Source organism: Pleurodeles waltl, chromosome 8, assembly GCF_031143425.1.
Source record: "Pleurodeles waltl isolate 20211129_DDA chromosome 8, aPleWal1.hap1.20221129, whole genome shotgun sequence".
In the NCBI taxonomy this organism is placed as follows: domain Eukaryota; kingdom Metazoa; phylum Chordata; class Amphibia; order Caudata; family Salamandridae; genus Pleurodeles; species Pleurodeles waltl.
In genome coordinates, this window is record NC_090447.1 from 1,059,030,383 (window position 1) to 1,059,057,885 (window position 27,503).

At 44.8% G+C, this 27,503-nt stretch overlaps 1 long non-coding RNA gene across 1 annotated transcript in view; it reads left to right on the forward strand.

Annotated features, from left to right (window-relative positions):
* LOC138249185 (uncharacterized) overlaps positions 1-17,437 on the forward strand; it is a 599,643-nt gene extending 582,206 nt beyond the window's left edge. The window contains exon 5 of the long non-coding RNA XR_011194766.1: positions 17,400-17,437. This is a non-coding gene — a long non-coding RNA (uncharacterized lncRNA). The remainder of the gene's footprint in view (positions 1-17,399) is intronic.
* Positions 17,438-27,503: the final 10,066 nt, after the last annotated feature.

The following is a 27,503-nucleotide window of genomic DNA, read 5'->3' on the forward strand; positions in this document are numbered from 1 at the left end:
TGTAAAGTTAGATTTTCTCACGTTCCCTCTTAAAGGTTATATGATTACTGTGTATTAACTGAACCTGATGCCATTGTTCCTTTAGTAATTATTTACTAGGGTCTTGAGAAATCTGTGTATTTTGGTTTTGCATAATTATATGAAATTCCTACAAAATTACACAACATTCAAGCCTCTCATTTCACAATCTATTTTAGCATGCCAAGCATCATCATGTCAATTTTAGACATGAAGATGCATTTTAACCTAGAAAATTATGCAAAAACACACAAAAGCACCACAAACAGTGAATGGCACATATTTTCTTGAGGTGGAGTTTTGTCTAAGAGCCTTTACGCTAGACTTCATCAATTATGCTAATTATGGTGGCTTAGTTACTTTTTTCAGGCCTTCTACCTACTTGTTGGAAATTGTAAGTTGGGATCTTGCGTGGCTATGTGTGACTTAGTAAATCTTAAGTAATGCCAGGGATTGTAAATCATTTTCGTTAATCTGTGCTGGGAAGGCATTCCATGGGTGGAGTTTGGGGGTTCTCATGCATCCACCCAAGGATTTGGAGCATCCCCAGATTTACTAACACCATTAAACTTGGGGATGTGTCAACATGCTATGCCTTCCCAGGTGAGGAATAACAAAGAGAAATGTTTTTCTTCATTATTTCCTCTTTCTATGTGTTCTGCATTTTTCAATCCAGCCTGTTACGCAGGTACACTTTCACCTCGGTGCAAAGGTGGCTGTTTCGGTACTTGAAAGCCAAAAGTGCACCAGAAGAGACGGAGAGGAGGAATGGGCCATATGTTAGTAAGTATGGTCAATTCCTTCCCACTCTATTTGATGCAGTGTAGCAAGGTGCCTTGCTGCATTGCATCACTCTAAATGTTAGTAATTCTGGCCTCTGGTGTCTAACTTTGTTGTGTGGGATGACATTGGCAAGCAGTTTGAGGCTTATGAGGTTGCCTTGGAGATGCACAAGGTTGCTGAATTATATTGGGGAGCCACTCTTTGGGGATACATTTCCAATGAATGGAGGGATGCAATGCTGATCCTAGGTAAAGGGGACATGAATTTATGTCTCACCCCTGAGAAATATAGATAGACGTTTAGGGACCACCAGAAGCTGCACTATAATCCTGGGTTGATTTTGTGGATCACATTTGGATAGCACTGGATGGTTGAGTAAAGTGTAGTCATGTGTGTGATTACAAGGAGCTGTACAATCAGATTGTCTGAGAGAAGATGTTTGATAGTTGATTTACAGAGCTGCACAAACATCTAGTGAATAGCAAGCTCACTGACCCAAGGGCTTAGCACCATGATCCATAATAAGGTGTTTGGGAGTGACCCCAAGAAGGGAGGTTCAGGTTCCCCTTGCAGAGTGAGGAAGAGATCCAGAGAGATGCATTCGGGACCCAGAATTAGGTGGGGAGATGGTAGAACATACTCTGGTCTCTCTTAGTTGGGGGAAGACACAGAAAGTGAGCTTGTGATCCTTGAAGGTGGGAGTAGTCACATCCACCAGTAACAGTGAATTTGAATGGGATTCCAGTCACTGCTCTGGTGGATCCTGGTGCCAGCAGACCATGGTAGTGGAAAGACTAGCTTCCTCAAATTAGTATAGTGGACATGTGTGTAGGGTGACTCAGTCACATGGGCAAGACTTCTTCCACTCTATGGCCTTATGGCCCTGCTATCCCTGGGATGGGGAATGGAGGTAACCCATAGTCAGTCCTTAGATGCCCATTGACTGCAGAAAGTGTTGGAAGTGGTGACCACCCAGGGAGAACTGAAAACTCATGTTTCTCAGAAAATTACCCCCAAATGGAGGGCATGGGACCCATTAGAGGGGCAAGTGGTTAAAAGGTTAATCCCTGTACCCGGTACTGCCCCTGGGAGCGATGGAGAGAGGAAGTAGAGTGCCTAACACCTAGTGCAGTTGCAACCCCACTCTGATAATCGTCAGAGGTCTGAGAATGCTCAAAAACAACTAGGGAACTCCTTGCCAGCCCCCAAGTCTGGAAGTAAGGCCTAATCAAGGCCCCTAATTGAAACCTGCACCTGACCACGGGCCTGGCTTTTGAAACTGACAGCTGTTGGTGGCATCTGCTGGTCTTTTACCTTAGGGGCAGAGTTATCCTTGAGTTGGGGACAGAAGCCTGATTGAAGGGGCGGAATGGGTCAAATCACATTGTTGGCCATAGTGATACTGTCCGCACACCGGCATGCTTCTTTGAGCAAATTAAGGTTAGATGCTTCACAGAAAAAGTCTATTGGAAAGGAGAATGGTTCCCCATTGGTCAGTCTAGTGACTCAGGAGAGTGGTGACAGATAGATCCAAGTAGGTTCAATGGGGCATAGAGCTGATAGGTGCCACTGCAGAAAAGGCCCATTGTCCATGTTCTATCACCTAAGCAAGGAAGCCTACAAGGATACTAATTAGTCCACCCTGTCTTTTGGCTGGGGTCATATTGGACTTTGCCCTCTCTGCAGGCTCACTCCATACTTTTTGTCTTCACTCTACCTGTTTTCTGAATTTAGTTTTGGTGGCATTAGGACTCTCTCTATGCTGTTTACCACTGCTTACCAGAGCTAAAGTAGTTGAGCTCTCCTTAAAAAAAAGGTATATCGGCTTACTCCTAATTAGCATACTTAGTCTACTTATAACTCCCCAGTATGTGGTATTGCATTTTAATTATCAGTTTTATAGAGTGTCCAATTACCCAAGGGTTCCCTGGCACTAACAAGCTAATACACTCTGTACATCAGTTCTCATACTCAATTGTTCCAGATGAAGCTTATATGAGTAAGTACATTTTCAAAAGCCGTGCACATTTTTTAAATATTTGGCTCTAAGCATAGGTCAGGTGATAGTTTGTTCCATGCTTGGGCTGTGAGCATAGAGAAAACCTGTTTTCCCAATCTTGCTCCCTGATATTTTAGTATGCAATCAAACAAGCAGAGGTTGAATGAAGAGGTATTAGAGTGTAATAAATGGTGCTGTTGTTTGACTGGGGTGTTAACCCTACTTAAGCAACATCACTAAACCTGTAAGGGTCAACCACATAAGTCACTAAGTTAACCTATACTTAACCGTCCAAAAGCTTGGCATAAAAGCAGTCAGGCTGAACTTATCCAATCCAATTAACAGAACTGGAGTTATGCATTTTTAAAGTTTAAGGTAAAAAATAGTGCCTAAAGATCAAAGCTCCAAATTCAAAGTAAAAAATATGGCCAACCATGATAGAGCACGAGTCGAATACAAAAAGTGGATTAGACCCACTCAGCACTTACCTTTGGACTTAGAAGAAATTTAAAAAATTCTCTGAAGGGTAGAAGTTCAGGTAAGTGAGGTAAGGCTGCAGGCGGTGTCCGAGAAGGAAGCGTAAATTAAATCACAGGAAAGATTTCCACATTCAGACTTAGTCCCTTTTTTGGAAGTCAAAAACCTCTATTGGGACAAAGCTACAGCTGCTGAGGGCTCCACAAAGCTGGATACCCCTTCTATGAAAGACCATTAAATTGGATTTGCTGCTGGAGAGAAGAATGTAGTAGGAGTTGTCGCTAAGTCAGGTCAACTGGCAATACACCTTAGGTTTATAGTCAAAAAGGTTGGCCCTGGTCTCCTTTTGGTTCTCGGAGCAGTTTTTAGGCAAAACTTTCTAAGTCCCAAGTTTTGAAATTTGGCTATCTTGGCACATTTGGCACTACGTCAAAAGGTCCCGGACTGGGGAGACACCACTTGGAGGGTTAGGACTCATTTAGCCTGAGTGTAGGTACAGGCTTAAGATACAGGAAGCCTTTTGTTTGTCCCTGTGGATCTGATCAGAAGGTGAGCCAATTAGCCCTTGAAGTCACTCTGGTTGTACTGGGTTCAAGAGGTGGAACAGGGTTCATGCAGCAGGACAGGCCTCTGAGGATTCCTAGCATGTTTCAGGCAGTAGCACACTCCTTCCAAGTACAGCGAAGAAGTCTTCTCAACTATACATCAAGCCATAGCAGCAGACAGTCCTCTGAGAGTCCTCCTGAATTGTGGGTGTGAGTATCCCATTTTAAATATCTGGCCCCTTCTTTGAAATCGTAGAAGTTTCTAGAAATGTTGTTTTATTTGCAGTGCTTGAAGTTTCCTGCCTCCAGGCATAATGTGCTGGTGTCAAGCTCTTTGTTTGAAGGCATGGCACAGCCTATTGATTTGCATGTGTCCAGCTCCACCCCACCCTCCTGCCAGTGATCCCTCAATCAGGTACACATAATTCCTCTATTATGTGGCTGTCTGGTAGGACTATACCAAGTCCAACTGCCAACTACACCCAGTCAATCAAAGCTTCATTCAGTCATTTAGTATGCCATCCAAGCATACACATAAAAAACATTAGATTGAATCAATAAAAATACATAAATGAATGAAAACAAGCAAGCAGTTAAACAAGATAGCCATACCACTTGACTAAACCAGTTCGTACTTCCTGCAATCACTTTACATTTGGGGATCTTATATTGCAGGTTAAAATGGTCAAGCCCAAACTTTTCAGCTCTAGAAAATACAAATCTAGATAATGAATAAAGTAAGCACCTAAAATAATTATCAAATCTGGGTATGAGCCATGGTCGAAAAGGAAAACGTACATAAAGGAGTAAAGAGATTAGATCCAAGAAAGGCTTGAAATAAGAAGTCAATTTAAGCTCAAGGAACTGATTGGAGAGGCCCCCATTCAAAATACTAGCAGCATAAGTTTCACAGATGTGTGCTCAATAGCAAGATTTCACATTATTAACCTGCAATTTACTGATTCTACTAAAATTATCCCAGTAGCCACAGGGAGACAAATTTCAGCCATAGGACTGTGGATACATTTTGTCTGCCCCATAGGTCCCTGAGAGAGTCTCTGTATTCACTAAGTACATGAATAGCCCAGAGACGAACCCAATATATCAATGGTACCAGGGCTACCAAATTGTGAATCCGGTTTAAGCCTAGATTAAAGCAAATTAGGATTAGAGAGGTACTGGCTGGAAATGGAAGTAAAGATCTAGCAAAAAGTATTTTCCGCTACATTTAGTCTTTGTACATTAGCATAACCCCACACCTCTGCTCCGAAGGTAGTGGACTCTGCACTTTTGCTTCATAGAGCTCAAGGGCAGGGGATACCACCCTCAGCTAGTGCCCCTTCAAAAGCGCAGAATACCATTAGCCCTATGCTGGATGAGAAAGGAACTTTTGAGGTTTTGGTTTTCCCAATGAAATCTATCAGAAACCCTAACACCTAGGTAGTCTACAGAATGGACTCTTTCCAAAGGTGCATTATCCACTGTAATTGTACAACTGTCACAGACTGAAAACCAAAAACTTGGTTTTGGAATGATTCAAGTCCAAATCTCTTGACTTGCAGAACATCTAACATCTGTAAGGGTTTGGAGACCCATTGGAGTCTTTAAAAACAAGAAAGGATCATTGGCATAAAGCAGTACGGGGATCATTTTGCTGTTTAACGTTGGCACATCGTTCTGGCATGCAAGCATCAATTGGACTACCTCATTTATATACAATGTAAACAAAGTAGGTGCCAGAACGCATCCTTGCCTGATGCCTCAGTGGATCAAAAGGTGATTGGTTAGTTTCCCTAGACTGCCCCACTGAACCTGAGTGTAAGTAAACTCATGCAACCATGTTATTTAAGAGACCAGGTTTCTAGGAATACCCATACTACATGAGGCCTCCCAAAGTTTTCCCCTGGGAACCAAATCAAGTCGGCCCTTAAATCGACAAAGGCCACATACAATTTTTGTTTGGCAAGCAATACAAACTTCCAATACAGAAGGACCAGAAGAAGTTCTTGATCAGATGTATTACTTTTTGCTGTAAGACAGGCTTGAAGGAAAGACACTGCACAATTCGTTTCAACCCATAACAACAACCTTTTGAGAACCTGTTTAGCAAAAATGTGTTGCAGATTGTGAATAAAGCTGATTGGCCTGTAGTTTGAGGGGGTATTTCGGTCGCCCTTTTTGGGTACTGGTATAATTTTAGCCTCTCTCCATGTGTCTGGTATGGTACCCCCAGCTGCTACAGATCAAATTGCTGTAACTGACCCATTTTAATTGTTCGGATTTATACCGATGTCCTGGAATTTTGTTGGGCCACAAGCTTTGGCTGGTTTTAGCAATGCTATAGCTTTGCTTGTTTCATCTATAGAAAAGTGCACTAAATTCCTAGTATCTCCTGCTTCTACATTCTCATCCTTACTCATAGGATGTTTTGGGATCATAAGCATAGGGGATTCATCAGCACTACGGTTGACAGCGGGTGGAGCATATAGGTTGGTAAAATGGGTAACCCATCTCTCTGGTTGTATATAATGGTGATAAGATCTCACATTATCACAGTTGCCATATAAGAGAATCTTCCAGAAAGACCCATTGTCATTTTGCTTTATTGTTGTAAGTAGATCCTGCCAGTTATTATCCTTCCAAGTCCTCTTGTCCTGGGCAAGAGTGCTTCTATACTTCACTCTAGCCTCTCTTATCTCAACCAATAAACACTTCCTGAGAGCTGTTTTCAAAAGCAATTTGGCCACAGCGCAATCTGCATTATACCGGTACTTTTTATTTACTACAGCTGGCTCTGTAGGAGTTCACCCTTTTGTAGAAAATACCTTGTAATTTAGTAAAAAATGTCTAATGAGTGGTAAGAATCAGAATATCTAAAGTATCATGATTTACATACTAGGTTGCCACAAACAAATCTTAAATTTCCTTGCACAAGTGTGGGTTAGACATTATGGATCTCATTACGAGGTTGGAGACTGCCAGTCTCACCGTGGCGGTCTTACCACCACGGACCCAGCGGTAAACACCTCCACATAACGAGTTGTGGTGCTTGGTAGATGCCAAGACATCACAGTGGCGTCTGACCCGCCGGTGCGGTCACACTGCCGCGGCCAGCGGTGAGCACCTCCAACCCGGCGACATGCCTCAGCCTGCTGGCCGAATTACAAGGCTGCAGACCACCAAGCTTTCCGCGGCAGTCACCCCTCCACAAAAACCCCGGCGGAAACGCAGCTGGTGACGGGAATCCCCATTCCCGTCACTGGCACATGCAACCCCGCACATCCATACACATGCACACTCCCCCTACCCGTTCACTCACTTACAAACACCTACCCCACGTCTTCACGCACGTATGCATTCACATACACACCCCTTGGCATATGGATACATCCACACAGACACCCACACTTACTCGCAAACATGCAGACAGACCCCCACTTGCTCGTGCACACGCACTCAGAATCTCCCATACATTTGCAGATACAAGCACACAAACATTCACATTAAATCACATACATGCAAGCATTCACCACTCTCTTGGCCCCTCAGCATACACGCACTCACACTACACCCCCCTCAGCATAGACGCACACAAACCCCCACATACACATACACCCCCCCCCTTTTGATTAACCACTTACCTTTTCCGTCAAGAAGGTAATCTGGGAGGGGATGGGTCCTGGCAGTCTTGCACTGCCAGCACCAACATGACAGGAGGATTCCACCAAGCCATATTATGGCTTGTAAATCGACGGGTGGAGTCTTGCTGGCATGCCGGTGCTGGTGATGCAACAGCCTCTTCAGAGTCAGAGCTCCACCCATAAATGGGTGCAATGTGTGTCAAAGGCAAGATCCTTCCTGGAAATAACACAAGATAAACCTTTAGGAGGTAAAAGTTTCAATCATACATCAGTTTGCAGTGTGATCCCAAGGTTACAGGAACACAGTTAAAAATCAAGGTTAATAACTAACAAATTGTCCTTCAGTAGTAAAGAAATAAAGACATGGTCAGATCCTTCTGGGGTTTATCTTCTTGCATATTCAATGTCATATTTAATGACTGAAAGGCAATTCTGCTTTGTTCTCAGCCACTGTATAACCTTATTGATAAAAGAATCCATGCTTTCATGAGACCTGAAAGTAACTTAGGCACCTTAACCATATAAATAGTTCTTCCCCAGCTTCCAATAGCTTGCAGGTGCAGATTGGGGTCTGAAGATCCTTCACCATAAGTGCAAGGTTGAAATTCAGATTCATTGTCTGGAACACTGGAACACCCAAAAGTTGAATTATGCAAATGATCCAGTTTTAGAGCTCCCACTGAAGAAATAGTGTGTTGTAGCTTTGGATTAAATGACTCTTGAGGGCCAGCACCCCAAGGCTGAGATTGTGGCACTCTAGGGCTCATATTTATACTTTTTGACGCAAAACTGCGCTAACGCAGTTTTGCGTCAAAAAAATTAGCTCCGGCTAACGCCATTCTGAAGCACCATGCGGGTGCCGTATTTATTGAATGACGTTAGCCGACGTTAGCCGCCGGCGCCGTCTGGTGTGCGTTAAAAAAAACGACGTACACCAGGCAGCGCTGGCGTAGGGGAAAATGGAGCTTGGGCATCAAGAAATGGGGCAAGTCAGGTTGAGGCAATTTTTGCGCCTCAACCCGATTTGCGCCATTTTTTTTTCACTCCCAACCCCCATAGAAATGACTCCTGTCTTAGCAAAGACAGGAGTCATGCCCCCTTGCCCAATGGCCATGCCCAGGGGACTTCTGTCCCCTGGGCATGGTCATTGGGCATAGTGGCATGTAGGGGGGCACAAATCAGGCCCCCCTATGCCACAAAACAAAATAAAAAAAATACTTACCTGAACTTACCTTAATGTCCCTGGGATGGGTCCCTCCAGCCTTGGGTGTCCTCCTGGGGTGGGCAAGGGTGACGGGGGGGTCCCTGGGGGCATGGGAGGGCACCTCTGGGCTCCTTCAGAGCCCACAGGTCCCTTAACGCCTGCCTTTTGCAGGCGCTAAATAACGGCGCAAAAGCGGCCGTACGTCATTTTTTTTGACCCGCCCACTCCCGGGCGTGATTTTTGCCCGGGAGTATAAATCCGACACACATGCCTCGGAGTCGATTTTTTAGACGGGAACGCCTACCTTGCATCTCATTAACGCAAAGTAGGTGTCCACGCTAAAAAATGACGCTAACTCCATGGACTTTGGCTCTAGACGCGTCTAACGCCAAAGTATAAATATGGAGTTAGTTTTGCGTCGAAATTGCGTTAAAAAAAACGACGCAATGCCGGCGCAAACGGAGTATAAATATGCCCCTAGGTTTGGGCTGTTGGTGCTCGCTAAACTGAAATGCTTCTGGTAGCCAAGCTGAAAGAATTAGTGGCTTTACTAGAAATATTATTCCCTGAGGGTAGTGCAGGAGAGGCCTGCTGAGATTTCTCTATTCCAATAGGAATTATACCCATTCTGCAAATACATGGATGAGTCTCTAGCCCCACCACACAGACTTGCACTCGCTTGATTTGCCCTGGCTCTCAGTAATTTTCCCAAGAAGTGAAATCAATAGTCTTTTATTATCATCCATAATCATTCATAATTTGTTGCAATGATGTCAGATCAACACTAAGTGGGGGCATCCGTGAGTTTATATCAAACTCTTTAGTGGTCAAAAGCTCACATGGGGCAGGTAATTCATCAGGAGTTATAGAAGTTGTGTCCGATAGCTCTAGTGGCCCAAATCTCATAGAGCAAGGAATAGTAAGCATCATGTTACTTCCAGGTCTAAGAGGGTATCTAGAAGCCTCTGCATCATTTACAATGCATTCTCCTGTAGAATATTGAAAAGAAGTTGTTTCTGGAGAACACTGAGGCCCCGAAAAGCATTGAACATTATTGGTGGTTGATGGTTTATCCAAAATGTGTTTACTAATTGAAGACAGGTCTTTTCTCAAAGGCAATTCCTTTTTCCTGAACCTGGCAGGTATTTTGTTTGATTTAAGCCCACTAGCAGTGGTAGATACCTGTTAAGAATTGCCTCAACCTCCTCGATTAAACTATCAATATCCTTTAGAGTGTTGTTAGTACTTTGAGCAGAGGGTAGGTCAATTTTACCTTCAAAAGCTTTCCTCGACTTTTTAACACCCTTCAAAGGCATAGAAACCTCCATGGCCTTCCGCTTGCCTATTATAGTAAAAATTCCACAAACATGAGTTTAAAAGTGAGAGCAGATCAAATGTCAAGGAACAACCATACAAAATAAGTAAATAGAAACATCTTGATCAGCTTACCACTAGTGGTACCACAGCTCACTTCGAAGAGGGGTGGCTCATCCCAGCCTCTTCCGGGTGATGACAGGCAAACATGGGCCTGTCTTGGACTGGTCTTTGCCCGGGAGCATCCGGCACATGTCCCATGCAGCGGGATGCTTGGTGGCGATTTAAACTCCAGTGGCTCCTCCCACTTCCCATTGACTGAAGTACACTGGGGGACGTAGTCCCACCACAGAGTTAGCACCAAAGTATCAGCAAGCGTGGTGAGAAATCACCATCAAATGAAATGGACCCATGCTGTGGGATGCTTGGCAGGGATTTAAACTCCAAAGGCTTCTATCACCTCCTCTTGCCTTAGGTACACTGGGGTTCGTAGTCCCACCACACCGTTAGCAGCACAGTACAAGCATGTGTGGCCAGAAACTGCCATACGATGAAACAGACCAGCATTGTGGGATACTTGGAGGGGATTTAAACTCCAGATGGTCCTCCTACCTCCCCTCGCCTCAGCTACAATGGAGGACAAAGTCCCACCTCAGTATTAGGAATGTTAGCACCACAGTACCAGCAAGTATGGCCAGAAGTCACCGTAAGATGAAATGGACCTATGCTGCAGGATGGTTGGTGGTGATTTCAACTCCAGAGGCTCCTCCCACCTCCTCTCACCTCAGGTACACTGAGGGACAAAGTCCCACCCCAGTGTTAGCAGCACAATACCAGCAGTGTGGCCAGGAGTCACCATAAGATTAAATGACCTCTCGCCTCAGGTACACTGGGGGAGGAAGTCCCACCGCACCGTTAGCAGCACAGTACCAGCAAGTGAGCCAGAAATTGCCATAAGATGAAACAGACCAGCATTGTGGGATACTTGGAGGGGATTTAAACTTCAGAGGCTCCTCCCACCTCTTCTTGCCTCAGGTACACTGGTGGACGTAGACCCACCTCAGTGTTGGCAGTACAGTACCGGCAAGCGTGGTCAGAAATGGCTGTAAGATGAAATGGACTCACGCTGCGAGATGCTTAGTGGGGATTTCACATCCGGAAGATACTCCTACCTCCTCTTACCTCAGATACACTGGGGGATGTAGTCCCACTCCCAGGTTTGCAGCACAGTACCAGCAAGTGTGCTCAGGAATCGTTGTAAGATTAAATGGATTTTCAGTCATGTGACCCGGGAATAGGCTGCAGGCACCAAATAGTTAGGGCATTTTCAAAACTGTAACTAAAAATTCAACTTTACATTAAAATGACAATTTCTCAGACATCAATCATGAAATCATAACTTGTTCCCATCAAACATTAGCACTTACTAAAAGTAGTAGGGTAACCCAATATTATCCTATGGGAGAGGTAGGTCTCACAGTAGTGAAAAATGAATTTAGGAGTTTTTTACTACCATTACATATAAAACCTAAAACTACACGTCCATCATCTGTCCCCTGAAATGCACCCTGCTCTAAGGCCTACCTAGAGCCTACCTTACAGATGACCTATATGCAATAAAAGGGGAGTTTAGGGCTTTGCAAGGGGGTTATATTGCCAAGTTGAATTGACAGTTTAAAACTGCATACATGCTGCAATGGCAAGCCAGGGCACATTTTAATAGGCTACCTAAGTGGGTGGCACGATGAGAGCTGGAAACCCAGTAGTAGCATTTGATTTACAGACCCTTGGTATATGACATATCATTGTACTAGGGACTTAAAAGTAAATTAAATATGTCCGTCAGGTGTAACCAATTTTACCATGTTTTGGGGAGTGAGCACAGGCACTTTAGCAATGGTTAGCAGTAGTAAAATGTACAGATTCCTGAAACAAACAAAAACAAATTCAGAAAAATGTTTGGGAGTAACCCTGCAGAAAGAACAAAGTCAAACAAGGAGTAATGTATTATTTAAACATGTCTGAGAGATATGAGGACTTTTCTCCTGGATAGAAAGCCCCACTGGCCATGCAAAGGGCTGTGAACTGCACATTTTATTGACAGGATTCTAGTGTAGGTGTCCAAATAGCGACAAGGTGCTGTCCAACTTACAGCCTTCCAAACATCAACATGGCCATCGTATTCTGTATAAATTGTAACCTCTTTATGAAATAATCCAGAAGTCCAACATAAAAAACAACACAAAAGACCAATCTGCCTAAATGAAGGCTTCCACCAGAGGCTGTTGAGTATATTGTGGAATAAAAGTGATGATCTTCTATAATTGTTTTGTGAGCAGGAAGCATGTGGACATCAACTTATTATTTAATGGTCAAATCAAAGTTTGTTATCAAATACATTCCTAAAATATGAGCAGTGGGTGTTTGTTCCAGGCATTCTCCAAATGACTGGGGCCACCAAATAGAGGATCACATCTAAGGATTAACAAAAATCAAAACCTCTGTTTTATCTAAATGCAGCTGGAGAGATGTTGCATTCATACAGCAAGCTACCTTAATCAAACAGCCTTTAACTTTCTCCTGGAGATGGTAGATGGTGGCCTCCACAAGGACGATTATTTGGTTAACATTCACATATCCATAAAACTGAAAGCCAAACGAGACAATCAGTTCAACCAGGGGAGCCATGTATATTTTGAAAAGTGTGGTGTGGAATGCAGCCCCTGAGGTAACATATCTAAAATCACAGTTGAAAGTTAACATCTAGACTGCCTGTAGTCCTTTTGCCAGAAAGGATTCAAACCATCTAATTGTCTGTCTCTCAGACTAATAGTAAATAATTTTTTCAGTAGACTAGCATAATAAACTATATTGAAGGAGACTGCCAAGTTGAGTAGGATAAGTGCTGCCAGATTTCCTGCATCCAATATCATAAAAATGTCATTAGCAATAAATATGGTTTCACTGCTAAAACATGACCTGAGTCTGAATTGGCACTTGTTAGAAACATCATTTTCGTCATTGAAAGAGGCTAGCTAAACATGTACCCAGCATTTCAGTATTTTCAAGAAAAGTGGAATGAGAGAGTATCTCACCCTTCTCTAAGGAGTTGTAATGCAGCTTAGGACTCTACAAAGAAAGCAAGGAAGCTAGCTCTTTAAAGATTCTACTGGGATGTAGGAAGGTCTGCAAAGATGGGAAAGGGAAGTCAGCTGAGAATATATGCTCCTCAATACTTGAGGTTGTCAAGTAACAAGGAGTGACCTTATTATTTACTGATTGTGCCAGATTAAGGAACTCCATTGAAGCATCTCCTTAATGTACTGACTCTACCTATGAGTGCACCAGTGATTGAGGAAACAAATCTACTGAAAATTGTAAACGGGCAGCCTTGTGCGCTCTTTTGGCTGAAACTGAGATTTGTGAGTTGCTGTACCAGTTCCTCAAGAATGGTTTTCCTATGTACCTGGCACAATATACACGACAGTGGATTGGTGAAGATTCACTACCTCTCTCCTGGCTAGAAGGAGGAAATAAATTGTCTACAGTAAATCCCTCTCCTCTGTCTTCTCCATATCCCACTACCTTTTCTCAATAATGTTGCCTGGACATACTGAGAGGAATCTACTGTCACTAAATTTTATTGCTCTGCTACTGATACCACAGAAAATACCCTGTCTTCCTTCGACAGAGGAACACTTTGTTTCTCAGGCTATCATGTATGCTGTTTAGTACCCACACAAGATGTTCTCGAAAACTTCAACGTTACTTGCACGTGTTTCATTGTGTGAGTGACTGGCCCGAAGTGAGCGAGAGAAATGTTCATTGTAAGATTTGAGAGGGATGCCAAACTGGTTAACTTTATGAGGTGAGTTATGGTGATTACCCACTGCTACCAACCTCTGTCATCAGATAAGGGAAAGAAAGGAAAGAGAACCTCATTGGGCAGTGTTTGAGATAATAAAGGAGAACGAATGGTTCAAAACTGAAATCACTGAATTCTAAAAACAAGAGTCATAAAGAGCATATGAAGAGGACAGTGTGCTAAATGTAATGTAATACACTTAATGTAATATTGAATAGGTGCACAGCAAAGATGACTGTTCTTGCCAAACTTCTGTGCCCCACACAAAATGTTGACTGTGGCACTGGCCACACTTAAAATGCATTACTAACATGAGAACCTCCCAGACCAGCTCACTCTTACCCTGCAGACCATAGGCTGACATATGCCGCTGCAACAACTGAGAGGACTCCATGAAGGGTGAGGTCGGGATGTACTACTGCACCTCAAGGGGAAGAAACAAGGTGTGCCTTGAAAAGGATGCAGGTGTCAGGAGCTAACTTGTGATCTAAAGAGACAGCTGGAAGGTTAATTATATTAACATGGATTTCTCAGCAATCAGGTTGCACGTAGTTTTTCTTCTTTTAGGGATTTTGAAATGGTCAGAAAAGCCCCATCATGCAGTAAGCATATTCAGGGCTTCTATATTCATGACACTGGACAAGTACATTGTTAAGAAGCCTGTTCTGGTGGGAAACCCTGGGCATTCCCCTAAAAAAAGACTTGTAGTTAAAATAAAACAAAAGGGGAACAGATGATGACTAGAGACAGCCTGTCCTTATTTTTGGGACCCCTTGGCTCTTCAACTTGCACTAAATACTTCATATATAAAAGATGTGTGCAATCACTGGAGGTTAACTCAAATGACTCATGATCTAAAGGTGATTAGAATCAATTGCAACCCAAAAGGATGATAGAAGGGTCCCTTACTCGCTGAACCACTGGATTCAAGCTAGCCTGGCTGATGATGGGTGATACCCTAAATCCGGTCCCAGGATGCTTCTTTCCAGTCCAGGGAGGGCCTGGTTTGGCAGTTTGGGCTGGACTGTTCCCATGGGGAGCAGGGTCAAGACTGATTTGCATATGGCTGGGTCCAAAGTGAAGTGACGTGACAAGCAAAATAACCATAGATTAAACCTAGATCTGTGACTGGTGGTGAGCGTTTAAAAAAAAGAAATAAAAAAAATTAAAGACTCCGTCCATCTTTTCATTTTTGTTTTGCTATGTGTGCCCTAAGTGGCAAGGGTATGCCCCGAAGTGGGTCCATTGCTTGCTGCACCACTGGATTCAAGCTAGCCTGGCTGGTGAGGGGCGATACATGGAAACCGGTCTCGTGCTGTTTTTTTTCCGGTCCACCTGGCTTGTCAGTTCAGGCTGCATTGTTTACACAGAGCGCAAAGTCATGACTGATTTGCACAATGCTGGATCCAAACGGGGGTGAGATGGTGAGCAAAATAACGATGGATTAAACCCAGATCTGTGACTGGGGTTGAGTGTTTGAAAAATACCAACACTCCGTTCATCATTGTATTTTGGTTTTGATTAGAATCAAGCTTCAGCTCGTACCTGCTCTGATGTTCACAGTAATGACTATCAAACCATTGCACATAAGGCTCGTGACCATCCTCTATTTGCTACAGGCCATTGTACTTTATTTCAACGTGTGGTCAGTATCGTAATGTAGCTGCTGTTCTCCATAAACTATAAAAACTGTCTCTAATTAGTAGTTCAACACTATATGGAAACCAATTTAATATCCCCCAGAGTTTGCATCAGTAAACTCCAATCATGTTTATAAAGTGCTTCAAAAGCAATAAAAGCAGGTTAGAACACAAAACTTCAAAAATTGAAAAGCTAAAACAAAATTGTTTTCAATGTTTTCCTGAAATGATGGCGCATATCCTAAAGCCCGAACAAAACAGGCATTTTGATAGATACCTTGTGAACAGGGGATCAACCAAGTGTTTTTCAAAAATGGGAAATGCAGTGGTAGCCTCCAAGACAAGGGAAGTGTGTTTTGGCTAGATCAGCTGCATTGATAGCCAAGAACTGTTTGCCTCACAGTCGTAAGTTTCAGGTAATAAATCATTGAATTATAGGTAACATTTTTAAGTGTATGTTCTGCAACATATTTGTAATTTTACCCTACTCTGCTTGCTTGGTAAAACACTGTGTTTTTAAAAAGTGTGAATACAGTTAGGCATTTTCTTTTTCAAGTTCAAGTAGTTTGTAATTCATCCAGTCTTCCTGATCTACAACACCTGACTTAGTGCTTGTTTAATTGCTTAGGTTGATTGCAGTCAGAAAGTGCTGATATTTATAATGCATGATTAATTAAATCTGCAGGAACTGAATCTGCCGAATTAATTACTGTCTGCAAAGGTGATTTATTCCCATGGCCAGCAGCAATTATCAGCCTATTTCCATCCAGACTTAGCCATTACAAGTACAGCCACTAGGAAAAAATTCCAGAGTTTAAAATTGTAAAATAATTTGAGATGCCATTTGAAAATGCATCCCTGCTGAAGTATACTGTTAGCACATGCATTTGTGTAATTAAGTAACCTACACTGATTGCGATTTTGTGACAGACTCAAGAAACGTGTTCTTTCTGTAAATTGTAGCACACCAAAATGTTTCTTATGACTAGTCGAAAAAGAAATCTTAATTTGCAAAACCTGATGTGCTAAACAGTTGGAAGTGCAAACGACATTTAAGGTTGGCGTTAACTAAATTCAGTATTCCCATGACTTGATGGAATGTCATTTTTTTAGAGTTAATTACAGGCCACTCAAGGATGTCGGACACCACTATTAACAACTACAATTCAGGATGTAAGTTTGTTTCACAATTGCGCCAGAACTGTTAGAATGTTTCTATACTTCAAGGCACAGAACAGTGAAAAACGGAGCGTGTAATTTAGGACAGTGGTGTAAAGTGAAAAAGAAGAAGAGAAGGAAAAGAATAACACAAAAGATCTGCTGGTCCAATTTCTGGCAGCAGCTCTGAAAATGAACCAGCAGCTTTGACAAGGAGTCTAAAAAAACCTACCACCACGATCGCTTAATCACTATATCAGTAGCATCCAAGTATTACTGCCTTATGTGTTCCTCCTCTAACTCCCAGTTTCAGGGAAAGGTAAGATGTTGTCACTTGAGAGGTATGAACGTACATTTGTTCTGATTTTAAGAGCAGATTTGCGGTCTCGTTGTCGATGATCGGTTTGTATTTGCAAAGAGTGATGCAGTGTAGTAGTATTGATAGTGAGAGAGCGTAGTTTATATAATCTATAATAACATGAAACAATTTTATATTAATGTGTAATGATGCCGCATAGAAACTATAATAGTAGCGATTTTGCTTAAACGTTCACCTGAATTGTGACCACGGTGGCCATCAATGTATACGCAAACTAATAATAATGAATAAAATGTTATGTTATGCTCAATTAAGCTTAGATTAACATTTGCATTACTGAATCTGTATTGAAAATCCTCATAGGCCTTAAGTTAGCGTGAGCTGTGGGTTTTAGCTGCCCAGCTCTCATATTAAATGCATTTTTCTGTTTTTCCAGTGTGCTGACTCGCAAAGGGCCACCTCCGAAGACGTCAATTATGGAGACCAATCAAAGTGCTATGAATTAATGTGGGGTGACAATTGGGATTACCTAATATTAAATTTGATATGTTAAAGATAGTGGGGTATAGTAAATGTCCAATAGAATTTTGGGGGAATGTACTTCGAAAAAGGGATAAAAACCCATGTCACAGAAGGGTCATTAGAACTAGGTAGGGAATGCTATTGATTTTATCCAGAAACTCTGTCACTCTGTTTGGTGACTTTGAGACTTATTAAACCATCCTCACCCATAGACTGCCCATTTTACACTCCTCCTCCTTATGAGGGAAGTGTCCCCTATGCCTTTTAGTTGAGCTTAGACTGATGGCGTTTTGACTGATGTCCTGAAGACAAAGACTGATCCTGTGTGCTGTCTTAATCTTTGGAGGGTAATTATGACAATGCAATTTGTAATTTCTCTGTTTGCTTTTCCTTTCTAGGTACCAACTGCTTAATTTTTATAGAGACCATAGTCAGATGTTTTCCAAATTGGTGTTCTAAATTGTTTTGCATGAAGCCCAACATGCTAATGCTAATCAGTGGTTAGGACAGGGGTTCACTTAAACTGACGCAAATAGACAAACGACTGACATTATGCTATGTTGAATTGACGTGTGTTCAGCATTCTGTATCTCAATCTATGTTTACACAGTGTTATGTTCTAATATTTGTGATTCTCGCGTTAATGAAGCCACATCGTGACTATGCTATTATGCTTCTTGGTATTGAGATTAACCCTTTTGCTCGTAGATTGTAACTAATAGGGAATAAAATTCATAAAATTCTATTAAAAGGTGTGGTTATTCATGGCTGAAAGGTCATGGTTGTGTCACCAATTCGAATAATGTCTTTGACCAAAGTGAAGTGTATTGTTGTGATAAATATTGATGACATTATTGATATATTGATTGACATATTGATCAGCTATCTCGTCCTACGGTGTCTCTAAACTGGGTCACAAGATTCATTGGCCTAAAACGAGTCCTAATGTGTAATAAATTAACATAAAAGGACGCGTTAACAGTTCTGGTAGCAGAGCGACGGTTTTAGCCCCTTGGGGCCCTAGGACGGAGAATCATTGTTTAAATTGTTTTTCTGTGATAATGCAAATTGGAGGTATGATGGGTTTCTAAATTCACCATGACTTTCCCGGGATCTTGGAGCCTGCCTAATTGAGTTGGGAATGTTCTTGGCGTCATAATGTGTGTGGTATAGGGTTTTTTGCGCTTGTTCAGCTTATGCCTTTTGCAGGTGATTGTGAAATCTGCGTGTATCTAGGACAGGTAAATGTTGTTTTAGTAGCAGTGGGCATACTCCGCAGTATGAGAGTAGGGAAGTCAGCGTACTTCATGTGAGTGTGGCGCTTTGTGCTCAAAATTATCCACGTGGTTGGTTGTTCATGTACGGACCCATCGTGGTCTAAGACTCCGGAGTATATTGACAAGTGTAGGAGACACTTGAGTCTATGTTGTAATTTGTGCGGTTTAATAGGTCAATCGGGCGTGGTTGACAAGTCAAGTTTTGAGTCGAAATGTATGTATGAAACCTTCAATGGCGATTTGGCAAGTTCTAAAGTGCACTAGGACGAACCATTGACAAGTCGAGAGTAGAGTTTGCGGGTCGAATTCTGCTTGCGTATGCGGGAGCTGAGAAGGAGAAAGTAGCGGCTGAGGCTTCAAGTGAAATCTCTGTAAAGTTCTGAAGAGAATGTGTTACCCTTCCTGTAGTAAACCGGCAGATTTGTGTTGTGATTGAAGGTGCTCGCAATAATTTTGCATTAGTTTGCGTGGATTCAGTGAGAGGCGGACAAGCCGCAAGACTTTGTCAGCTGCAGTGTGTGAGTGTGACGTCAGTGGTGCCGCGCTGAGAGAGGTCAGTTGTCGAGAGGGGTCTCGCACGGATTCGCTGCCGTCTGTGAGAGGCAATAGGTTGAGAAAGTGTCCTGGGAACTAAGTCACTTTCTGATTGAATACAAATAAAAGAAATTCGCAAAATGAATTTTGTCAAAGCATTTAAGAGCGCTCTGAAAGGAGATGCATATATTATGGCAACTGATGGGGAGCCTACACCGCCCGAGGATACTCCAGCTTACATGGTTATGGAAGAGAAGGGTGTTGCGCCTTGTTTATGGATGAAACAGTTGCGCAAATTAACAGAGAAAGAGGGATGCTTAGCATTCCCAGGACATGGGGCGTTCAATCCAAAGGTGCTAGAGAACTTAAGGTGGATGTTAAGTACACAAAAAACACCTCCGAGGCCAGCTCAACATGAGGCTTTAGCGATTTGGGATCTGATGGCTCTTAAACATAGACAAGAAAGGTTTCAGAGAAGGCTAAAAAGGGCAGAAAAATCATATGCAGAAGATAGGTGGGATAACGAGAACAAAATGTGGAGACGGGGAATTGTTGACGGATTAAAATTGTTCCCAGCAATAGCACAGGGTGAAGAGACACAGGGAAAGAAAGCCTCCTGTAAAACAGATAAAGACTCTAATAAATCTAAAGAGAATAGAAGACCTTGGGAAGAGGAAGATGATTTAGACGATGAGGAATTCATGGACAGATTTTTACATGATCGCCCGCCACCTTATGCGGTGAGCGATAGTGCTCCAAGCACTAGTATGGATCCTGGGAACCAGACGCTGGAGAAGGGAGTTGCTGATACGGTACAGACTAGTGATACGACCTCGATACAGAATGGTGTCAGTGTACCCACTGCACCAGACATGCAGATACAGTTGCAACCTCCACCGCAGATACAGAGAATCTACCCAGACGTTCCAGTACTTGAGACTACTACGAATCTGATAGTGCTGCCAGACCCGATATATATGAAATCAAGGTTGGTGCAGATTGAGTCAACTCTGAAATTGCTGTCCCAGCCGCAACCACAACTGATACCAGGGTACAACCCAGTAGCTGGTCCTCCATTAGTGCCTGTCTCGGGTACTTTGGAACAGACCTATGGAGTTACTGCTCCACGGAGTTTGGGACCAGGTAAAACACCTGCTGCCATATTGTTACCTATTACTGTCGGTCCACCAGTGCCATTGTATGCACAAGGCAAATCTGGCGTATGTGATCAGGGAGTAATAGACCCAAGATGCGATAAGAGGAGGGTCTATAGGAACTCCCCAGATAATGGCCCCAGGAGAACAAGCCGTTGAAAAGCCGAGGTCCTTGATAGACCTTAGCCCAGTAGAAGCACCCTTGGAAGCAACGCGTCAGGCAGGGTTAGGGGTTTTAACTCCACAAACAATGAGTATGAACGCCTCACAGTCACCAATGATACATGCAGGGAACATTTCACTGCAGGGTTTTACAGTACAACAGCTGTACAGATGGCTAGAAAAGACTTAGGGGGTCATTACAACATTGGCGGTATAAGGCGCTTACCGCCGTGCAGAAGACCGCCAATACACCGTCGCGGTAGACCGCCACAGCTATTATGACACACATCACGGAATCCGGCGAAATTCAGACACCCACATAACACCGCCACACCAAAGGTCAGCGATAAACTGGCGGAAACACATCCTCCACCTCCACGCCAACAGAAACACGCCCATGCTATTACGACCCACAAATCCACGCGGCAGTCTCTCAACCGCGGTATTCCATTGGCGGTACACACCGCCGCGCTCAAAATATACACACATATACAAAACACCACCACATTGGACAATTCCAAATACACACACCTGATACACATACAAACAACACTCCCACACACCCAACACAATATAAAACACACACCCACATCACCCACAAACCCCTACAACCAGAAATTCTGAGAGAAGGCCAGAGAGGCAGCACAGCTATTGACAACCCCATCACACAGAGGCACACAACACCATCACCCACACTACATCCACGCACAAAACACCACATACCACTACATTCACCACACTCATCAACACATACACCACCCCACACATCACACACACCACCCCATGTCACGCCAAAGACACCCCCGCTTCTCCGAGGAGGAGCTCAGGGTCATGGTGGAGGAAATCGTACGGGTAGAGCCACAGCTATTTGGCTCACAGGTACAGCACACATCAATAGCCAGGAAGATGGAGCTATGGCACAGAATGGTCGACAGGGTGAACGCCGTGGGACAGCATCCAAGAAATAGGGAGGACATCAGGAAGAGGTGGAACGACCTATGGGGGAAGGTGCATTCCACGGTCTCCCGGCACAACATCGCGGTGCAGCGGACTGGAGACAGACCCCCACCTCCTCCCCCACAACTAACAACATGGGAGGAGCAAGTCTCGACCATCTTGCATCCTGAGGGCCTCGGAGGAGTCGGTGGAGGATGGGACACTGGTAAGTCATATCTTAACTATCACATCCCCCACCCTACCTGCATGCTATCACACACCCCCACCCTCACACCCTCCCCTATCACCCCAAATCCTCACTAATCTATCCATGACACCAACCTCCCATCCCAACACCAAGCCCTGCATGACAAAACTAAGCATGAGCACCCCTGACTAAAGCATGCCCACTGCACATACCCAGAACATCCCCCCAACCATCATCACCCAACCCCCACACAGGAATGCTTGCACTGGGGTACACACTCACCCACCCATTGCACACCATGACACACACAGATGCAATAATCCTGTTCCTATACCCCTGCAGGAACCCGAAGGACCGTCACCACACCAGAGGGTCCAGCCAACACCACTCCACCCCCAAAAGAGACCCACAGTGACGACAGCAGTTCTGCCCCACTGGATCCTGATGACCAGCCCGGACCATCGTGGGCCTCAGGACAGTCAGTTCCCCTTGCCCAGCCACAGCCCAACACTGAGCTGCCACCCTCTGGTAACACCAGCACAGCACCCACCCAGCGGGCCCAAACCTCCCTACCCAGGACAGGTCAATCAGCGGTGTATCCACCACTACAGGGCACCCAGGCTAACCCACCACCCCAACAACAGGGACCTGGGGGAAGTGGTAGTGGGCACACGATCCAGGGGACGGAGGCACAGGAACACCAGGAAACTGACAGAGGGAGGACAGGCCAAGGGAACCAACTCTCCACGAGGCCCTATCCTCCATCATGGGAGCATACCACCACTCCCAGGAGACGATGGCCACGGTCCTGGACAAGTTGCAGGAGACCCTGCGTCTGCAGGACGAACTGTATTTGGGGTTCAGGGAGGAGCTCAGGACCATCAGCTCCGCCCTGGGTACCATCATAGGGGTGCTGACGGACATACAAAAGACCCTGAGGGACACCGTGGCACTCCAAGTGGCCCCTGACACTAGCCAGGACGACGAACTGCCCACCACCTCCGCCGGCGCTAGTGGACAGGACGCCCCGCCACAGGACCACCACACCAGCACCCCACCCCCTGCAGACGGAGAACCACCACGCAAGCGGGCCCTGAGAACCAGGAACAGGACAGAGCAAAATGCCAAGACCCCCGCCAGGAAATAAGACCACCCTGATTGTCCCCCCACTGTCCCACTTTGTCACCCTGTCCATATTGGAACTGCCCCAGCTCCACTTCCAATGCCCAGATGGGCAGTGCACCTGTGAGACTAATAGACTGGACTCTGCCATGGACATTCCTCCACCATCACCCATCCCCATTTTACAACCTCTCTTCATTTCTTGAGCACTTAAATAAACACCCTTGAAACACAAAAAAATCTGGAGTCAGTCTATGATTTGGAACTTTGTATTATCAATTACAGTGTCATAATGGGTTACCCATTGTAAGGCTAACATACCAATGTCACACATCACAAGCCCTTCAAGGATGCAAGCAGTTGACACGTAGGCTACCACACTTGTGAAACTGAAATGGAAGGGTACAACTCAATTAACAAATAGTGAGTGAAATGTAGGGACAGGATAGAGTTAGACGTGTGAAAGTTAATGTAATGTTAAACCAGAAAATGTTCTCACCTGTGTGTCACTGGAAATATTGCTGTATGACTGACTCCCTGTTGTCGTTTTCTTCATCCTCAGCTTCATCCTCATCACTGTCCACTCGCTCCACAGGCTCCACAGCTGCCACAACACCGTCATCTGGATCATCCTCCTGCAGAAAAGGCACCTGGCGTCGCAATGCTAAATTATGAAGCATGGAGCAGGCGATGATGATGTCGCACACCTTCTTCAGTGAGTAGAATAGGGATCCACCTGTCATATGGAGGCACCTGAACCTGGCCTTAAGAAGGCCGACGGTGCGTTCGATAACCCTCCTAGTCCGCCCATGAGCATCATTGTACCGTTCCTCTGCCCTGGTCCTGGGATTCCTCACTGGGGTCAATAGCCAGGAAAGTTTGGGGTAACCAGAGTCCCTAAATAGCCATACACGGTGCCTCTGGAGTTGACCCATCATATCAGGGATGCTGCTATTCCGCAGTATGTAGGCATCATGCACAGAGCCAGGGAACATAGCATTTACCTGGGAGATGTACTGGTCTGCCAAACAGACCATCTGGACATTCATCGAATGATAATTCTTCCTGTTCCTGTACACCTGTTCACTCCTGCAGGGGGGACCAGAGCTACATGGGTCCCATCAATAGCACCTATGACGTTCGGGATATGTCCAAGGGCATAGAAGTCACCTTTCACTGTAGGCAAATCCGCCACCTCAGGGAAAATGATGTATCTCCTTACGTGTTTCAGCAGGGCAGACAACACTCTGGCCAACACGTTGGAAAACATAGGCTGGGACATCCCTGACGCCAATGCCACTGTTGTCTGAAATGACCCACTTGCAAGGAAATGGAGCACTGACAGCACCTGCACGTCAGGGAGGATTCCAGTCAGATGGTGGATTGGTGACATCAGGTCAGGCTCCAACTGGGTACATAGTTCCTGGATTGTGGCACGGTCAAACCGGTAGGTGACGATGATATGTCTTTCTTCCACTGTCAACAGGTCCACCAGCGGTCGGTACACCGGAGGATTCCGCCATCTTCTCACATGTCCCAGCTGATGGTGCCTAAGAAGGACAACAACGAAGAACCAGTCAATATTCATCCAGGTATGTACCCACTGTTACACACAAGACTACACCAGACAAAAAAGCCTTCCTGTATGTGTGTTGAGTATAGGCCTAGCTAAGCGTGACGCAGTAGGAAATTAACCCATGTGGGCCCCTGAAATGGCGGCAGCCTGACCTCTAAACTGGTACAATGGAATTGTGGGGTAACTGTGCCAGGACAAGTATCGTTACTGGTCCAGAGACCACCGCCAGAGTCACAGCCCAGGAGGGCCCAAGTATCGTCACTGGTCCATAAACTACCGCCAGAGTCACAGGCCAGGAGGGGCCAGGATGCCACAGCCCCGCTGGGCAATGATGGAACGTCATGCCACACACCAATGCCCAGTGTAGAGATCGTCATGCCACACACCAATGCCCAGTGTAGAGATCGTCATGCCACACACCAATGTCCAATGTGGAGATCGTCATGCCACACACCAATGTCCAGTGTGGAGATCGTCATGCCACACACCAATGTCCGTATCAGAACCGCCATGTCAAAGCACCGCTGAACAGGGCAAAGACCGCCATGGCAAAGCACTGCTGAACTGTCCTGAACCGCCATGTCAAAGCATCACTGAACAGGGCAAAGACCGCCATGGCAAAGCACCGCTGAACAGAGCAATGACCGCGATGGCAAAGCACCGCTGAACTGTCCTGAACCGCCATGTCAAAGCACCGCTGAACAGGGCAAAGACCGCCATGGCAAAGCACCGCTGAACTGTCCTGAACCGCCATGTCAAAGCACCGCTGAACAGGGCAAAGACCGCCATGGCAAAGCACCGCTGAACTGTCCTGAACCGCCATGTCAAAGCACCGCTGAACAGGGCAAAGACCGCCATGGCAAAGCACCGCTGAACTGTCCTGAACCGCCATGTCAAAGCACCGCTGAACAGGACAAAGACCGCCATGTCAAAGCACCGCTGAACAGGGCAAAGACCGCCATGGCAAAGCACCGCTGAACTGTCCTGAACTGCCATGTCAAAGCACTGCTGAACAGGGCAAAGACCGCCATGGCAAAGCACCGCTGAAAAGGGCAAAGACTGCCATGGCAAAGCACCGCTGAACTGTCCTGAACCGCCATGGCAAAGCACCGCTGAACAGGGCATGCACCGTGTAGGAATGAATGGACCGCCACATCAGGCATCCTTATCCCATGTGCAGCTGGGACAGTGACAGGACATGTACTTTCACGTGGAGACTCATCCAGTCTGGGCACCAGTCCCCCTCCAGAACCAGTGGAGACTGTTATCCACTTGAGAGACTGTGGCTTTGCACTCCCCAGGATACAGCAGTGGGCAACCCACCCACTGTATAGACTTGAGAGACTGGCTTTGCACTCCCCAGGATGGCGCAGTGGGCAAACCACCCACTGTATAGACTTGAGAGACTGTGGCTTTGCACTCCCCAGGATGGCACAGTGGGCAAGCCACCCACTCTAGAGACTTGAGAGACTGTGGCTTTGCACTCCCCAGGATACATCAATGGGCATGGAGCCCCGTTGTGGATCAGGCTTTGCATTCATCTGTAACATTTGTTTTTTTGTTTCCACTGTAGTGGTTGCTTTTTAGAGCTTCCTGAGCCCACGATGCTGTACTGTCAGTTGGGCATCACTCAGCAAGAGTGGAAAGCTGATGTTTATCTGATGTTGAGTTCAGAGGCTTCTGGTTGGGAGGCAGCTGACATCCTGCATCGGCAGACCTGAAACCTTCTGTCACTCCATGCAGCCCTGCTCACAGTTCTCGGAAGTTAATAGGATACCCAGTAGGGTCGTATCTCCTTAGCCACGAGGTCCACCAGCCTGGAAAGCATGGCCACTAGGATGACTGACTGAGATTAGGAGAGGTGTAGATGAGTTTCACTGAGCCTGCTATTGTGATGATTGCATTACTCAGGTCAAGAGAGTTTGGTTTCTTGTGTAATTTCCATCTTAACTATTCCTCACCTTTGCTTGGGTTCTTCCCTTGACTCTAATTGTGTTGGTGATATTTTGCTGATTTACTCTTTGAAATTAACCTTTGTGAGTGCATGTCATAGGCAACAACATAGTAGTAGTACTGAACCATATGGTCGGGTCTGTCCTCCCAAAAACATAAAAAAGACTATCAGCTTCAGTTTTCTGATTGGGACTAAAACATGTAAGCAGCGATCTCATCAAAGGCCCTAAACACCAATCTATGACAGTGGAATTTGTAAATGCTGTTTTCTATTAATCCATAACGCTACCATGTAGAAGTTAAATAAACTTAAGGTCCAAATACTCTTCTACTTGTTTGGTTTGATGTGTCTTTGTTCTGGCTGGTTAAACGGTTGACAGGTATTATTCAAAAAGAACATGAAGACAAGCCTCCAAATCTTGGGCCAAATTTATGAGAGGCTTGTACTGCTGTTGCATCACTTTTTGTACTCAGTTGTGGTGCGAACCTGCCAGCCATATCTGTGAGGCCACTCAAAGCCACTATGCATGTCTTTTAATGGTCTCATAAATCTGGAGGAAGGCAAGGCAGTACATTCGCAGTGTTGCCTTACTCTGCATCAGGGAGGCGTTCCAAGGTTTTTTCCCATAAAACACCCATGGATTTTGAGGCTGCCTCAGATATACAAAATCACATAAACCTCGGAAAGTGCTAAAACCTCACGCCTCCTGAGGTGAGGCACAATGAGGAGAAATATTCTCATTTCTCTTTGTTTTTTCCTCTTTTCATGAAAGAGGAATGTGCCTCTCGGTATTGTTTTTGTGCAGGAAGACGAGAAAGTGTCTGCTTCTAGACATCTTTGAGAACGTCTTGTTTTTACATTAGTGCTGGACTACTTGGCGAGACTAACAGTGATCCTGAAGGAAGCCAAAAAAGCTGCAGAGACTGATGCAAAACTTGACAATGAAAAAAAAAATTATGGAACCAACACGTAAGGATACAGAGGCAGGGGTATCAGAGGTGCAGCAGCACTCTTTATCTCTAACTTGCATTACTAATGGTAGAATAATGATCCAAGCAACTAATGAAGAACTTTTTCCATGTGATTTTTCCTTTA